We start from the raw sequence: 17,625 nt of genomic DNA on the forward strand, positions 1-17,625 counted from the left end.
ACACAGACACACACACACATCCATTCATCCTACAAACTACTTGTCCAATTATACATACATACACACCCACACACATATATATATATATATATATATATATATATATATATACATTTATTCTCAAGTTATGTTGTGTATTTGATTAGAATTACTAAAGATTAGATTAGATGTTTTTGTTAGATTCACATGGTAAATATCATACTGTAATGATTAAGTCCACTGAAGGCGAGATGTGGATGTACCCAAGTGCAGTTTATTAAAACAATGAAATAATCCAAAATGCAAACATAATCCAAACAGAGACGAGACTTGATTTGACTTGAACTTCAGATAAACAGATTTGACTTGGCATGAACAGACTTGGCATGAAACAGACTTGAACAGAAATATAAACTCACCAACAGCAGGTTTACAACATCAATACACGACAAGAGACAATAGGTGTGTTCGACATCAACTATGACTACAGACGGTGGTCAACGAGAATAGCCGAGAGCAGTCAGGGGCGGGATTGAAAACGGAGCTGTCAAACTGGACATTTTCTGCTCTTGTTAGAGACACTCTCATGGTGTTTGGTTACTCTGTCACAGCTGAAATGAATTAAATGCAATGTTTGTCAAATACACAGATGGAATCTGGCCAATTGTGAAACAGCAGTATCGTCATCAGAGCTCCTGCAGCCGCTCTGAAGAAACTGCAGCGGCTGAGTCAGCCAGCTGCTCTCGAATCGCTCTTGCAGTACTTTGATGCCACACGTGACAGTCATGAGGCATCTGCGCCGTCTCAAGTCGGACAAAATTTATAGTGGGCATTTCAGATTTTGATCGAGCTGCACAGTGCTGCGTTAAGTCGAAGACACCTAGAGGCTACAAGGGGGCTACTTATACCAAACAATGAGAGTCACATGACACAAACCAACCAATGAGCAAACAGACACATGACTTGAACAACCAATGAGAACATGACACATTGAACAAGGGAACCAATAGCAGGAATACAAGAGGGCAAGGGAAGCAAGACAAAAACAGCATGAATTAGATACAAAATACAAAAAAACAAAACCCAAATCCAGTAAGTCCAGGAGGGTGGTGGAGCAGGGGCGAAACAGGGGGCGGGATGGAGGGCCAGGCCCATGAAGGGGAATAGGACCAGGATCATGGCATGGAGCATGGAACAGTGAAATGTTGGAGCATGGAGCCATGGCGAGGCAGGCAGAGCAGGGAGCCATGAGGTCAGTAGAGCAGACAGGAGTAAAAATCCCCACAGTGGAACAGATGACCAGCACCTCCAAGCAGGGATCCACCAAAGTGGATCAGGCAAGACTGGATCATGGAGCAGAGTTCAGGAAGTGGTATCACCCCCTTTAGAGATTCTGCAGTGGAAACTGCCACCTCAGGAGGTTCTGTCCTCAGGAGGTTCTACAGCAAGAGCCGCCACCTCTGGAGGCACTGGCAGGAACTCATGGACAGGAGAGGTTTCTGGAGCAGACTCGTGGACAGACGAGGCCTCTGGAGCAGACTCATGGACAAGAGAGACCACTGGAGCAGACTCGTGGACAGACGAGGCCTCTGGAGTACAGTGTGCATTCCACACACTGCCATAATAGGAAGGGCAGCAGAGGGTGGCAGGACCTCTAAGATGTCTGGGCTTGAGAGCGCTGACACTGGGATTCCTGCACTGACATCAGTTGTAGGTCCAACACACTGAACAATCAGTCCCTTCTGTCCTGGCCCAAGCTCTGCACCAGCAAGAGCTTGGGGACTATAGAACCCCCCACCCCCCATTGGGGAAATTTTGGTGACAGCCGTGACATGGCGGGGCTTGGTCGGAGACTCTGGCGTGGCGGCCATCTTGTAAGCAAGCCTGACGTGAACAGGTTCAGGAGTAGCAGGCATGGTGTTAGCAGGCGTGACATTAGCAGTCATGACGTTAACAGGTGCTGGTTTAACAGGCGTGACGTTAGCAGACATGATGTGAGCAGGTCCTGAAGCAGCAGACATGATCTGAGTGGGCCCTGGAGCAGCAGACATGACATGAGCAGGCTCTGTACACTTTGCCGTGACATGAATTATTCCAGACATGACGTGCAAATGTTCTGGTGTGGTTGGGGGATAGCAGGGTTCTTCGTCCACTAAACCCACAGTATATGAAAACTACTTAGCAGCAGGGCATAGTCTATGTATTCAGCAAGGGAAAAATGAATCTTAGCCCCTGGCATCCTTAACCGAACAGAGTCATTTAAGCCCACACGAAAAATGTCCTTAAAGGCCATATCATTAAAACCAACTAGGTCACAAAGTCCACAGAAGTCCTGGACATAATCCTCTATAGCCCTGTTGCCTTGACGAAGGCAAAGGAGGTGAGAAACTGCTGGGTTCATTTTAGCGGTCATGTATTCTGTAACGATTAAGTCCACTGAAGGCGAGATGTGGATGAACCCAAGTGCAGTTTATTGAAACAATGAAATAATCCAAAATGCAAACATAATCCAAACAGAGACGAGACTTGACTTGACCAAACTTCAGATAAACAGACTTGACTTGGCATGAGTAGACTTGGCATGAAACAGACTTGAACAGAAACATAAACTCGCCAACAGCAGGTTTACAACATCAATACACAACAAGAGACAATGGCTACAAGAGGGCTACCAAACAATGAGAGTGACACAAACCATGACACAAACCAACCAATGAGCAAATAGACACATGACTTGAACAACCTATAGGTGTGTTCGACTTAACACAGCGCTGTGCAGCTTGATCAAATTCTGTCTTGAAGCAGTGCCGGTTAGAAATTTTGTCCGACTTCAGACGGCGCTGACGCCTCGTGACTGTCACGTGTGGAATCAAAGTACTGCAATAGCGACTCAACAATACTGTGTGCCTTTTTACCCTATGCTGGTGAGCCTTTTACCCCGTGTGAGGGGTACATTTATAAGATATTTAAACAAAATAAATGACTTATTGTGATTTATTTTTACACAAAATCTGTTGGTCCATAAATGTTCAATACAAAGTATATATTTTTCTGCAATCATACACTTTGGGCACAGTGAAAAGCATTTTTTTCTTAGGGTGTGCCTTTAGCCCCGTTGTACCCTACATTTTTAGTACAGTGTTGTCGAGTACTAAACAGAGGATATCAATGCACAGAGTTGTTAGGAACCAACCAAAACACTGGTGAATATGGTTGGCAACCGCAGTGCGTTTAAGTCATGTTGGAAAGATCGTATTTTACAAGTTGTACGGACATGAATGCCACACACTGTCGTAATTTTGAGTGAGAAGCTTTCCGAGTTGAAGGGGTGTCATTGAGAAGGTACACTGCCATCTTGTAATTTACATATAGTAAATTACGACTTCCCAGATCGTAAATACAAACTTCTCAGGAGGACTTAGATGCAGTCATCAGAAACCAAGGAAACAGGAACTAAACATGGGAAGGAAACAAAACAACCAACGGACAGAAAATACATATGAACTTAAAATTGCATACACAAACAAGCTGTGATATTTACTCTTTTAGCTGTGATCTTTCATTAATAAAATATAGCCATATCCACCAATTTCATAGTATCAGCATATAATCAAATTAGTTTATCATTAATTTAACTGGTAACACTTTATTTTGATAGTCCACTTTAGACATTCTTCTAACTATAAGTAACTTTGTAACTGCACGTCAACTACCAGTCCTTAGAGTATTAGTAGTCTGTCTGCTTAATATCTCCCAAGACTTTGATGTTTTCCACTACAAATAACTTTGCACATATATGTCAACTTATTCGATTTACCCTAACCTAACATACCTGACCAGCGTATGCTGTTTTTTAAACATGGTTGAAAGTGCATACACATTGAACAAAGTACAATCAAGCTTAAATGGTCTTAAATTACCTGAATTCACCCTCTATGAAGTTATCTCTGTGATTCATTGAGCAATAGTTGATCTTTAAATCCTTGGTTTAAAAAGTGTTGGCTCTTTTGTGTAGCTCTCATACTCAAATTTACATGCAGATAAGTCATCTCTTTGATGCCTGTTTATATTTTCTGACCAACTTCTGTATCTCACCTGAACAAATAAATTGTTTGATTGGTGGATAAAGTTTATCTTGACACATCTGTGGAAGCATCAGGCAGAAGATTATTCAAAGCTGACACGGTTCTGCAGCCTCGGGTGTGAATTAGTTCAGCATAATCTCTCTATTCTGCTTGATAGACTTGTGACCCATCACAGTTTATGCAAATCAGAGATTGTTTGGCACAAGACTGGGAGATTCATATCAGCGTGTGGTTCTCTCATAACACATCTGAAGTGTTGTGAGAGGAGTTCAGTTTGTGCTGTGCCAAAAATGCTGTGTATACAATCAGGCAGAAGCTTCCTCATACATTTGTGAGAGAAGAAAGCCAGAAGAAAGCCATGCTTTGGCCTTTTAGTACTTTCTGCCACTAACAAACCATAATGTAAGCATTCAGTTTAAGCATGTATGCTTGTCCCACATGGTTACTGAAACTTCAAATGATAGTTGCCTAAACTTGTATTTTAAAAAAATATACAAAATAAGTTTTGTGTATGTAGCAGTAATCACATCATTTTGGTAAAAACTGTGTGCTGTTTTCACAGCCAGTTTAAATTAACTGGCCTGCCTTCCTAAATGTGGTGTGAAACAGACATCTGTTTGAATGCTACACCTCAACTGACTAAAACAAGAATACCTGAGCTGTTCAGTCGTTAGAGAACAGTTTCATTTTGGCGCTAACTTGGAAAGCTATGAGTAAAATGTCACGTGTTGTAATAAATTACGACATGGTGTGAACGCAGCATAAACTCTGCAGCGCTGTGGCACTCCGGGAACTGAGTTTGACAGCCCTGCTCTACAGTGAATGGGTGCCGTCAGAATGAAAATCCAAACAGCTGATAAAAACATCACAATAATCCACAAGTAATCCAAATGGGTCCTGTCCAATAATTAACACCTAGTGAAGTGAAAAGTTGCAAGTTTGTACATTTTGGAAACAAATCCATCATTAAAGGAGACGTTATAGTAATAATTTACTCACCCCTTGTCATCTAAGATGTTTATGTCTTTCTTTCTTCAGTCGTAAAGAAATTATGTTTCTTGAGGAAAACATTTCCGGAATGTTCTTCATTTGGTGCTCGTGAGTTTGAACTTCCAAAATGATCTCAGCCGAGGAAGAAGGGTCTTATCTAGCGAAAAAATTGGTTATTTTCTAAAAAAAAATTACAATTTATATTCTTTTTAACCTCAAATGCTCCGCTTGTCTAGTTCTGCGATGTGCACATGCGTACTCTGTGTAATCAGGGTCAAAACAGTCATGCATTGCTGTTTTGCCTTTTTTTGTAAAGGGCGCAAAGACCTTCTTTGCACGTTTACATTGTAAACACTGGGGCGGTACTTCTGCAGCGATGCAGGACGTTTTTAAAGTTGGAGGAGAAAATGAGATTGGAGTTTTTCGACTCTAACTGTATTGAACCAGAATGCACAGAGTACGCACGCACACACCGCAGATCTAGACAAGACGAGCATTTGAGGTTGTTTTTTTTTTTTTAAATAACTGATCGTTTCTCTAGGGAAGACCCTTCTTCCTCGGCTGGGATCGTTTAGAGCCGTTTGAAGCTGCATTTAAACTAGTCCACTATATGAAGAGAAATTCTGAAATGCTTTCCCCAAGAAACATAATTTCTTTGTGACTGAAGAAAGAAAGACATGAACATCTTGGATCACAAGGGGGTAAATTATTTGTACATTTTTGTTCTGGAAGTGAACTTCTCCTTTAACATGTTTTTTTCTTGCAACTTCTAGAAAAAATAAGTGACCCTCATTGTTCATTGTTCGTACCTGTTATAAACCTAATCATATCACATTCTCAATGTGTGCCAAATCTGTTGATGGAAAGTCTCAGCATTACACCATAATGCGATTCTGACTAAATGCATATGGGTCATTCTATAATTGTGGGTACATCTCATGTCCATGAAGTTTATATTTAATATATTTTCATCAGTATAAAGCCCTGATGCTTAATTTTCTAGTACACAATTATGTTTTTCCCAATCACACTACTATATGTTGAAAAAGTCATATCTGTTGTTCAGAAATGAAGGATATACAATCCTGGTATTCACCTATCCGAGTTTGTAAAGTTGCTTATTCTACTCTGCATTTAAGCATCAAAATTACCTCAAATATAAATTAATTTCATAGTTTTGCCTTCCATTAGATTAGGTTATCAAGACATTTGGGTGTGCGCTTAAAAAACAATAAGTGTTTATTGTGATATAACTTTTATTTCTGTCCGAAAAACCATTGCCAAGTAAGCTACCCACTAGAAAACCCCTCCTCAAAAAGGAATGGTTTGTCCCATTCTCACATAATTTGCACAGTATGATGATATTTCCTCTAGAGGCACATGGATGAAACACTAGAAGTTAAGTTCTCTTTCCTTCCCCTAATATTGGTTAAACTAGCAAATCTGTCAAAAGTGGATTAATTGACTGTCAAGAGAATTGACTACACAAGTATAACTGCTGCACATTTTAACAAGACAATTTAACTAAAACTTGTTAATGTTTTGTTTATGAAAATATATTTCTAAACATACCATATGCTCAGTAGTTCCAGGCTTCCATGTTGAGTATAGGTCCAAAACACTAAAAATGTCAACTAAGTTACCCGTCAACTGTGTTACAGGTAACATGGTGGACAGTTGCAAACATAGATGGTATTTTATGCACATATTCCTACAGATCACCTTTATTTCTATAGCACTTTATACAATATAGATTGTTTCAAAGCAGCTATGGTCATGTTTGGGTTTTTGGGAAACAGGAAAACATAATTGAAATAATAATTATTAAAATAAATTGCTAATTTATTGTTATTTATTGTACAATTACAGGAAATAACTTTTGCCTCCTTATAAATAACGTAAGTATAGTCTTGAAAAAAAATTACTGGGGCAAAATCAATTGTCATAGCTTCAGTAAGGTCCCTGATAGCATATGTACGTCTGCAAGACGTCTGTGAAAGATCGCTTGATTTGGAAAGCATTTGCTGTGTACAAACATCTGACAGACATCTGTAAGATGTCAGTTTTACATAAACATCTGAAATACATCTAATAGGTGTCTATTTGACATCTGATAGGAAACGTCCAATAGATGTATTGCAGATGAGCAAACATCTTGCAGATGTAAATGCAGACATCAGATAGACATCTCCGAGATGTATGTGAGCAGAGATGGCAAAAGTACACACATCCTTCACTCAAGTAGAAGTACAGATACTCATGTTTAAAAATACTCTGGTAAAAGTAGAAGTACTGACTACACTTTGTTTTTACTCAAGTTAAAGTAAAGAAGTATGAGCTCTGACAGGAGAACTCCACTTCCAGAACAACAATTTACAAATAATTTACTCACCCCCTTGTCATCCAAGATGTTCATGTCTTTCTGTCTTCAGTCGTCAAGAAATTATGGTTTTTGAAGGAAAGCATTTCAGGTTTTTTCTCCATATAATGGACTTTATTGGTGCCCCGATTTTGAACTTTCAAAATGCATTTTAAATACAGCTTCAAAGGGTTCTAAACGATCCCAGCTGAGGAAGAAGGGTCTTATCTAGCAAACCGATCTGTCATTTTTTTTTTTAAATAAAATTTGTATACTTTTTAAGCACAAAAACTTGTGTAGCACAGGCTCTGGGATGCGGGTCCATGATGCTATGAATTAGTAATGGGTCGTTCTTGAACGATTCTTTCATTTTGAACGAATCTTTAATGTGACTCGGGAAGAACGCATCGTCTCGAGGAGTGATTTGTTCAGTCGCGCATGCGCAACATCCTGTTAGGTTCTGTTCTATAATTAGTTCACCTGTTTCGAGTCTACAGGTTTTTCAAGTCGTTTGTTCATCTTATGGGACAAAATTTCTGGCCGGTGAAATCTCACACTCCTCCAGGCCATCCCATTCACCCACAACAAATTCTGAAACCACCTATTTTTTGTATGGCCATCACATTTTAAAAAAGGTTTAAAACCTAATAAAACCTAATAATTAATTAAAATAATTAAAGGCTCTCTCTTGAACTGCATGTTCATTTCCATTTTCCTTTTCAGTCTCTTTATTTTCCATGATATCTCTCTGCATACACTTTTTTTACCATTAATTTTCTTGTACCCATCCCTTTTCCCATCAGCCATCTACTGTTATGAACAGAACTGTCTCCACCTTCTTGCAAAACAACCACCTCATTGTATTCTGTTTGCAATAACATAACTTCATTTTAGTTCAATTTAAAGTATCACATTATGACCATGTGTTTTTTTATCGTAAAATTACTTAAATACTATAGATTTAGTAAAACGATATTTTCTAAATTTTCTATTATAAATAATAATTGCATTGACAATATCTTTACATAAAAATTCTTATTCTGAACATGTTATTGCTTTATCATGAGTATCATACTTTTCTCTTATTAAAATTAACCATGTTTTTTGGCAAATTGATTAAAATCTGTTTTAATTCACAACCATAGTTTTACTACAAATTTTATGGTTAGACTATGGTTAGTGTAGCAAAACCATGGTTAATTTGAGGTTACCATGGTTTAACTATAGTAACCTTGTTTTGGGGTTTTAATTTTCGTAAGGGTTGTGTTATTATTTGCTCTAGTTCCCTCTCAAGGTATTATGAAATGATCTCTTATAACATTTGTTGGCTAAATTACTACTGTAACTTTACAGTTGATAATAATGATGTCCTTTTACATACAGTATTTTGAGTAATTGTAATTTAGTTTAATTTAGTTTACAGTATTTGTAATCCTCTGGCTTCTACTGCTAAGAGTTGCTAGCACTTAACTAAGTAAACAAAGACAAAACTACAGTAGCCTATTTACAGATAAAACTGACCTGCACTTGAAGTCCTGGTCAATAGTTTTGTCTCTCAGATCCAATCCAATCTTGAGTCTCTCTCATTGATTACTCTGACAGAAACCCTTTGGCAGAGACGCGGAGCCGAGTCGCCAGTACAGACTAACCGATTAATAATTTAGAGATTTGTAATCGAATGGTGATCCACCAAATGCAGATTAAAACTAAAATAACGAGTCTGTTTTGAAAATGCAAGTAGTAGAAAGTACAGATATTTGTGTAAAAATGTAAGGAGTAAAAGTAAAAAGTAGTCAGAAAAATAAACAGTGAAGTAAAGTACTGATACCAGAAAAATCTACTTAAGTACAGTAACGAAGTATTTGTACTGAGTTACTTCCCATCTCTGTACATGTGCTATCAGGGGCATCTGATTGACGTCTGCATTTACATCTGCAAGACATTTACAAGACGTAGTTTGCTCATCCGCAAAACGTCTACTGGACATTTCAAATTTTAAATAGATGTCTGTTAGATGTCTTTAAGATATTCCTGATGTAGAATATATGTAAAACTGACATTTTTATCTGTCAGATGTTTGTACACAGCACATGCTTTCAAGATCAAGTGATCTTTGATAGCACATGCACGTCTGCAAGATGTCTGTTAAAGATCACTTGATCTGGAAAGCATCTGCTGTGTACAAACATCTGACAGATGTCTGTAAGATATCAGTTTTACATACATTCTAAATCATAAACATCTAAAATACATCTAAGACATTTATTTGACATCTGATAGGAAACGTCCTAGACGTACTGCAGACGAGGAAACACTGTAAAAAATACATCTTCCAGATGTAAATGCAGACATCAGGTATACGTCTCTGTGATGTATGTGTGCTATCAGGGTAGGATCATAATGCTGTGATCCAAAACATATACAGTTAAATGCACAAAGACAATTTACTGTAATCTTATGTACATACTGATTAGCATGGGTGTGAGTTAACTTTCCCGATAGAATAGGTAGGAAAGGCACATTAGTCAGAGCATGTTTCACTCACCATTTTAGAAAGCACCTGACTGTCTTTCTGATGGCTTTTCATGCAGCAAAACTCTAAGTGCAGCTCATCTGCATTATGGCTCTCATTACCACTGCTGATGTGATAACTCACTCCGCTGTGTTGTGGAGGCAAAGCTGAGTGACAGCAAAGAAGTATGAAAAAGAACCGAAATCACCTCATTCACCATCGCGATCTCCCAGCAAGACCACTGACTAATTTATGGAGAGCCCTGCTCTCTCAGTGTGGGCTCGTGGCTTTGAAGGAGAGCGATGAGAAATGGTGTTTTGCATCTCAGTTTCAAACCTCAGAAGAATAAAACACCCACTGGGTTGATGACAGATGTTAACATCTTGAGTCTTCGAAGAGATAAATGTCAATGACTTGTTTTATTCTTTTGATCAAATATAAAGTCAAACCAGAAAACACGCAGCCTCAGGCAAAAGCTACATTTCCAGTGCTGCTGTTAGCTTCCTCTTAGTACTTTTGTTGATTTTTCATCATTTGTCCTGGAAGGCATTTACATGGACAAACCATCTACATCAAGTACATGCTGATATCTACAAGAAAGGGCATGTAAATGTTTTTAAAAGAACTTAAAGGGATAGTTTACTCTGGTTAAATTCAAACCAGAAATTTATGTAATATGACTGAATCAGTCTGATTATGTTAGGTAAATAAAATAAAATAAAATAAAATAAAATAAAATAAAATAAAATAAAAATTTGAGTCTGCTCCTCACACAAAGTTATTGCATGTCTTTGGAAGACTTGGAATATAATGCACAAGTCATATGGATAATTTTTACTTTTGTAATGCTGTTTTACTTCTGTTTTGGAGCATGTCAGTCCCAGTCCTCATTTACTTCCACTATATGAAAAATAGTGGCCAGTACGTTCTTCATGTTGGAATAACTTATATGTGGAATTGCTGCAGGTGTTTAGGTACAGACTTAAGACTCACCTCTAAATGTTCGATTGACTTTCTTGTGCATTTGTATTTTTGATGTTTGTACATTTCTCTGCAGATAACTTTCTGAAATGCTTGCAATACAAGATATGTCTCTCATGTGAAGCTAAAGCACAGAGATATCTTTCAAAAACACTTATGAAACCCCTAACATTTGAATGGTAGTGCATATTTATTCCATATAAATATGCAGAAAAAGGCTCTGAGAGGCTCAGTTTCAAGTTCCATTTTGGTCCCATCAAATTGCACATGCAAACTTCAGCTGAGATGTGATTTGACATTTCTCCAACAAAAGCTTTCATCTAGCACCCATTTATGAAATGCATACACAATTGTTGTCTCACGCACTGTTTCTCAAATCTCTGTCATGGCGGATTGTAACTCTCAAATTTGCAGAAAGGCTCTGGGCAAATCCAGAGTTGTTCCACATTTTCCTGTTCAAGTGTCAACAAAAAGGGCTGGAACAAATACTCAGGGCACAACTTCTGATGTCTGTTTTTATATTAAGATATTTTACTTTTGTAATGTGTGGTGATATGCAAACAAGTTGTTTTGTTTCATGGATTCTCCACAACTGAAAACAAGTGGAATACAATGAAATAAACAGTAGAATTAGAGAAGACAGACAACAGAGATCATTTAAATATGTCAAGGGGGCATTAATAGTTATTCTAATTTGTTTTTTGTTTTTTTTGTTTTTTTTGTGTGTGTGTGTGTGTGTGTTTTAAATCTTATTCTTTTATTTATTTATTTTTAATGCCAAACGTGATTGATTGTGCAGTAAAAAAATAGACAGAAAATGGTAGAACAGTGCCATCTGCTGGTTCTATTCCGTTTCTACAGTACATATATTTTACAGACTATAAACTGTAGGATTATTGATTATTGATATTATTTTATTAATCTGGTGTGAATCTGTGATGTTACTAGGCTTTCAAGTCAAGAACCAAGATCGACAGTTCATCACATCAACCTGGTGCTCTAGGTGCTTTGATGATTTTTCCCCCCAGAATTAATTTTTATTTTTATTCTGTTCTATAAAGATACTCTTGTCACACTTTTGTACAAACAACTGTCAACAAGATTAAAATTGTTAAAACAAAGAGTGGGTCTAATTCACTACAAGCACATTTTAAGTAGTTTTATAATTTGTTTGGTTTGTAATTACATTTCTAATGATAAAACAATAGATGAACTTGAGGGAAGCTACATTCAATCCACCAACTGGTTAAAGTAATTGGGTAAAATGGGTAAGAAAATTTACGAGAAAAGGTCAACCTTTTTAATCGTTACAAATAAACTAAAAATGTCCCATAATACATCTATTTCAATTTAAAGCTGTTCTTCAGTCTTTGTGATCATCAAAGAATCCTGTAGGAAAAAAAAACACTTTGACAGGTTTCCTTACTTCATTATGTAGTTTATGAGAACTAATAAAGTCTAAGATGGTTAAAATGAAAACTGACAGGCTGTTCAAATTGTGTCAAAAATGACGGCTGTTAGAATAGACTATATAATTTTGTATTAATTTTGGAAATTTTTTATTAGCACAATGAGACACTAAAATAAATAATAATTATTAAATATCTCTAATGTCTCAACACTCTCAAAATATCACATATATATATATATATATATATATATATATATATATATATGTACACACACACACTGTAAAAAACAATTTGTTGAGTCAACCTAAAATAAACTTAACAGAGGCTTTGCTAAACTTAACAGATGAGTAAGTAACCCAGCTGCCTTAAAATTTTAAGTTCAGCCAACTCAAAAAAAGTTTATTCAACTTAAAATGTTAAATTATACTACGTGACAACTTAGATATTTGAGTTAAATCAACTTAAAATTTTAAGGCAGCTGGGTTACTTACTCATCTGTTAAGTTTAGCAAACACAAATATATAAGTTGTTACTTAGTACAACTTAACATTTCAAGTTGACTAAACTTATTTTAGTTGACTGAACTTAAAATTTTAAGGCAGCAGGGTAACAAATTATTTTAAGCTGACTCAACAAATTGTGTTTTTTATTTTTTTACAGTGCACACATATATAGGAGTTTATTTATATTAAATTAAAAGTAGCCCTATTAGGCTACTTTTATCCAAAAAAAAAAAAAGAAAATCCCCTCGGAACTCTGTTTTTTCCGGTTCAATACGGTCAATACAGTTAGAGTATGTCGAAAAACTCTTTAGTTCAAAATCATCATACATCGCTGCAAAAGTACCGACCCAGTGTTTACAACAAAAATAAAACAGCGATGTAAGGCGATTTTGGTGTTGAAGAAGAAAACGAGACAGGAGTTTTTCGACATAGCCTAATTGTATTGACCTGGATTACACAGACTACGCATGTGCGAGTCGACGAGACAAGATGAGCGTTTGAGGTTAAAAAGTAAATAAATGGTCAATTTGTTTCAAAAATGAAGCAAAATTTCAAAAAAGACCCTTCTTTCTCGGCTGGGATTGTTTATAGCCATTTAAAGCTGCATTTAAACTGCATTTTGAAAGTTCAAACTTGGGGGCACCATTGAAGTCCACTATATGGAGAAAAATTTAGGAATATTTTCCTCAAGAAACAATTTCTTATTGAGTGAAGAAAGAAAGACATGAACATCTTGGATGACAAGGTGGTGAGTAAATCTGTAAATCTTTACATTTTTGTTCTGGAAGTGGACTTCTCCTTTAACACCTGCTATAAGCCATATTTATGAGTATGACAAAAATCAGATACATATTCGAAGTAATGAGGAAAATAAATTACCAAAGAGGTCAAAATACGTGATATTCAATGAAACAATAAACTCAGATCTGAAACTGAATGATTATTGTGTTGTTGTTGTCTTGATTTAAACACTTCAAACTCATAATTCGAATCCAGCAAGATGTGATGCAGCATACAAAGACTTCAGTACGTTTATATAAACATGAAAATATAGTAGACAGAATACAAAAACAAACGTGAACCTGGACCACAAAATCAGTCTTAAGTTACCATTCATGACTGAGATCATCTGAAAGCTAAATAAATAAGCTTTCCATTGATGTATGGTTTGTTAGGATAGGTCGAAATACAACTATTTGAAAATCTGGAATCTGAGGGTGCAAATGAATAAATATATAAATAAAATACAAATAATGAAAAAATTTCATTCAAACTTGTCCAAATTAAGTTAGCAATGCATATTACTAATTAAAAAATAAGTTTTGATATATTTGCAGTAGGAAATTTACAAAATATCTTAATGGAACATGATCTTTACTTAATATCCTAATGATTTATAAAAGAAAAATCTATCATTTTTACCCATACATTGTATTTTTGACTATTGCTACAGATACAGGTTTCGTGGTCCAGGGTTACAAACAAATCTTCCATGGACTGGAATGCTGTGGACTGTAGGCCAGTGATAGGCTTATGTTCATTGGTATGGAAATGTTATAAGTTAATCTGGGCTCCAACGCTTCTTAATGTTGCCTTTTCTGATGTAAATCACATTAAATGACTATTCACAACGACAAATGGCTATTCACTTTTTTCTTTTCTACTAGTTACAGCATGAAATAAACAGGAATACATATCTGAAGACATGTTGAAAAAATGAGAACAACTTAGTAAAACGAATGTCTTGTATCAATCAGTTTTTGAAAATCGTCAATAAAACATCTTGTAAATAGCATAACGGTCATAACATAATTTCAGAAACGCCAACAATATAATGTTGACAACATTGTTTTTTAATTATTCAGTCAGTTAAAAAGTCGGTCATGTTTTGGTCAGTTACCCGGATGTGCGGACATATTGGAGATACTCGGATGTAAACAACAGCATAGATTGCACGGTTAATGTACTACTGAATACATTATGTTGTTCTGCTAATTTATGCTGTCTAAACCACAGAAAAAATTGTGTGGAAGCTTCTAATTTATATAGAGAAGGACTTAGTAAGCAGCAAAAGGCACAATATTTTGACAAACTAAATTTAATAGGTGGTACAAGCAGTATTACGATATTAGCCTAATTAGCCTACTTTAAAGGGGTCATCAGATGCCCATTTTCCACAAGTTGATATGATTCTTTAGGGTCTTAATGAAAAGTCTGTAATATACTTTGGTTAAAAATTCTCAATGGTAGTGTAAAACAACACCCTTTTTACCTTGTCAAAATGAACTCTGCAAAAATCCTAATTGTTCCTTTAAATGCAAATGAGCTCTGCTCGCCCCGCCCCTATCTTTTCTCTGTGGAGTGAGGAGCTGCTCTGAGAAATTGTTTACTTTAGCCGCATTTAGTGCATTTAGCCGCGAAACTTGCTAACTATTATTAGGAAAGGTGATTGCAGAGATTCATAAAAAAAACCCTAATACTCACTTCTGCTGTAGGTATAGCTGGATCACGAATGATTTGCGCGAACGTAGACACATTTATGTAGATCGGGACATGCATTCCCTTCACAAACCAACATCTACTGCATCTTTAGAGGCTCAGATGTTAGGAGTAAATGACAACCACTATGTTCATTATTACATCCAGCAACACAGCACCTCAATCGCTATGGTGCCCCGATTTTGAACTTCCAAAAAGCAGTTTAAATGCAGCTTCAAACAATCCCAAATGCGATTGTGAACGATCCCAGCCGAGGAAGAAGGGTCTTATCTAGCGGGATAATTTTAATTTTAATAATTAAAAAAAAAATACAATTGAAATACTTTTTATTCTCAAACGCTTGTCTTGCCTTGCTCTCCATGAACTCTGTGTATTCTGGTTCAAGACAGTTAGGGTGTGTTGAAAAACTCCAGTCGTATTTTCTCCCTCAACTTCAAAAATCATTTCAAAATCATCCTACACCGACCCAGTCTTTGCAAAGTGAACATGCAAAGAAGATCAAACACCCTTAACAAAAAAGGTAAAACAGTGATATAGGACGATTTCGAAGTTCAGGGAGAACATGAGATAGGAGTTTTTCGACATACCCTAAATGTCACGAACCGGAACAAAACAGTCCAAGCAGCGTAAGACAAGACGAGCGTTTGGCATTAAAAAGTATATAAATTGTATTTTGTATGAAAATAACCGATTGTTTTGCTAGATAAGACCCTTCTTCCTCGGCTGGGATCGTTTACAACCGCAATTTGGGATTGTTTGAAGCCGCATTTAAACTGCATTTTGGAAGTTTAAAATCGGGGCACCATACCAGTCCATTAAATGAAGAAAAATGCTGAAAAGCTTTCCACAAAAAACATAATTTCTTTACGACTGAAGAAAGAAAGACATGAACATCTTGAATGACAAGGGGGTGAGTAAATTATTTGTAAAAGTATACTACTATGTCCCTATTTAGGTATTAATTTGTATATATTTTGTTATATGAATATCTGAACATACAAAACATCAAAAGAAAAATCAGGTTATCTGCTTAATTGATTATGAAAATGATTAATTGAAAATGATTCTTCTTCACTTCTTCACGTTTAGGAAATTCTGTACAGAAGATGTGAATTAGCGCCCCTAGTGTATAAATCAAGTATACTTAAATGTAATTTTAAGTATATTTCTGAGAAGTATATAAAGCACATGTCTGAAAAGTACATAAGAGTATACTGAAAGTATACTTTCCTATTTTTAGTTTAAAAGAAGAATAATATATTAATATTATAGTATTATATACTAATAGCGCACTTGAATAAACTTCTTTTTCACAAGGGATGTTATGTGGAGAACATAATATCACAAAACTATGGTCAGATCATTCTGTTTTTGCTTTAAATTTTAAAATGATACAACCTAATTTACATCAAAAACTGCTCATGTTATATGTAGCATGTATGTTTGGATAGTTTCATGCATTCTGATTAATATAAAGGTACAGTCAGGAAAAAAAACATGATAAACCATCTAACTGCCAAAATACTATACTATACTAGATCATAATATTCCATATTCCAGAGATTAGCTGTTTGAAGCTTTTGTTTTCCTTCAGCCTGGAACAAGAATTTGTTCACACTGCTTTTGTCATTTCGTAGTCAGAGTCATAGTCGAGAACTAGATCAAATTAAACTATTTTACAAATTACTTTTTATACATAAATAAAGATTATACTTTTTATATATAAATATACATAAATCTACATTTTATAAAAAAATATATATAAGTTTTTTTTATTTTTTTTATTAAAATTTTTACCTATAACACAAACACAAAAGGCAATATTTCAGTATAAATGAGTGTTGCTAACTAATGTGGACAAGTAAATCAATTCTGACAACCTTCTATCCTGGCCAGCATTAGGTTTTTCAGCAGTTTGAGCTACAGTAGCTCTTCTGTGTGTTTGGAGCAGACGGGCTGGTCTTCGCTCCTCACGTGTATCAGTGAGCTTTGGGAGCCCGTGACCCTGATGCTGGTTCACTGGTTGTCCTTCCTTGTGTCACTTTTGGTATGTACCAACCACTGCTCATTGGAAACACCCCACAAGACTTGCTGTTTTGGAGATTTTTTGTCCCAGTCATCTAGCCATCATTATTTGGCCCTTGTCAAAGTCAAAAAATAATTTTTGTCTGCCCATTTTTCCTGCTTCCAACGCATGGAATTTAATAACTAACTGTTCATTGCTGTCTAATCCCACCCCTTGACAGGTGCTTTTGTAAGGTGAATCAGTGTTATTTACTTCACATGTCAGTGGTTTTAATGTTAT

Source organism: Labeo rohita, chromosome 2 (assembly GCF_022985175.1).
Source record: "Labeo rohita strain BAU-BD-2019 chromosome 2, IGBB_LRoh.1.0, whole genome shotgun sequence".
NCBI classification, from domain to species: domain Eukaryota; kingdom Metazoa; phylum Chordata; class Actinopteri; order Cypriniformes; family Cyprinidae; genus Labeo; species Labeo rohita.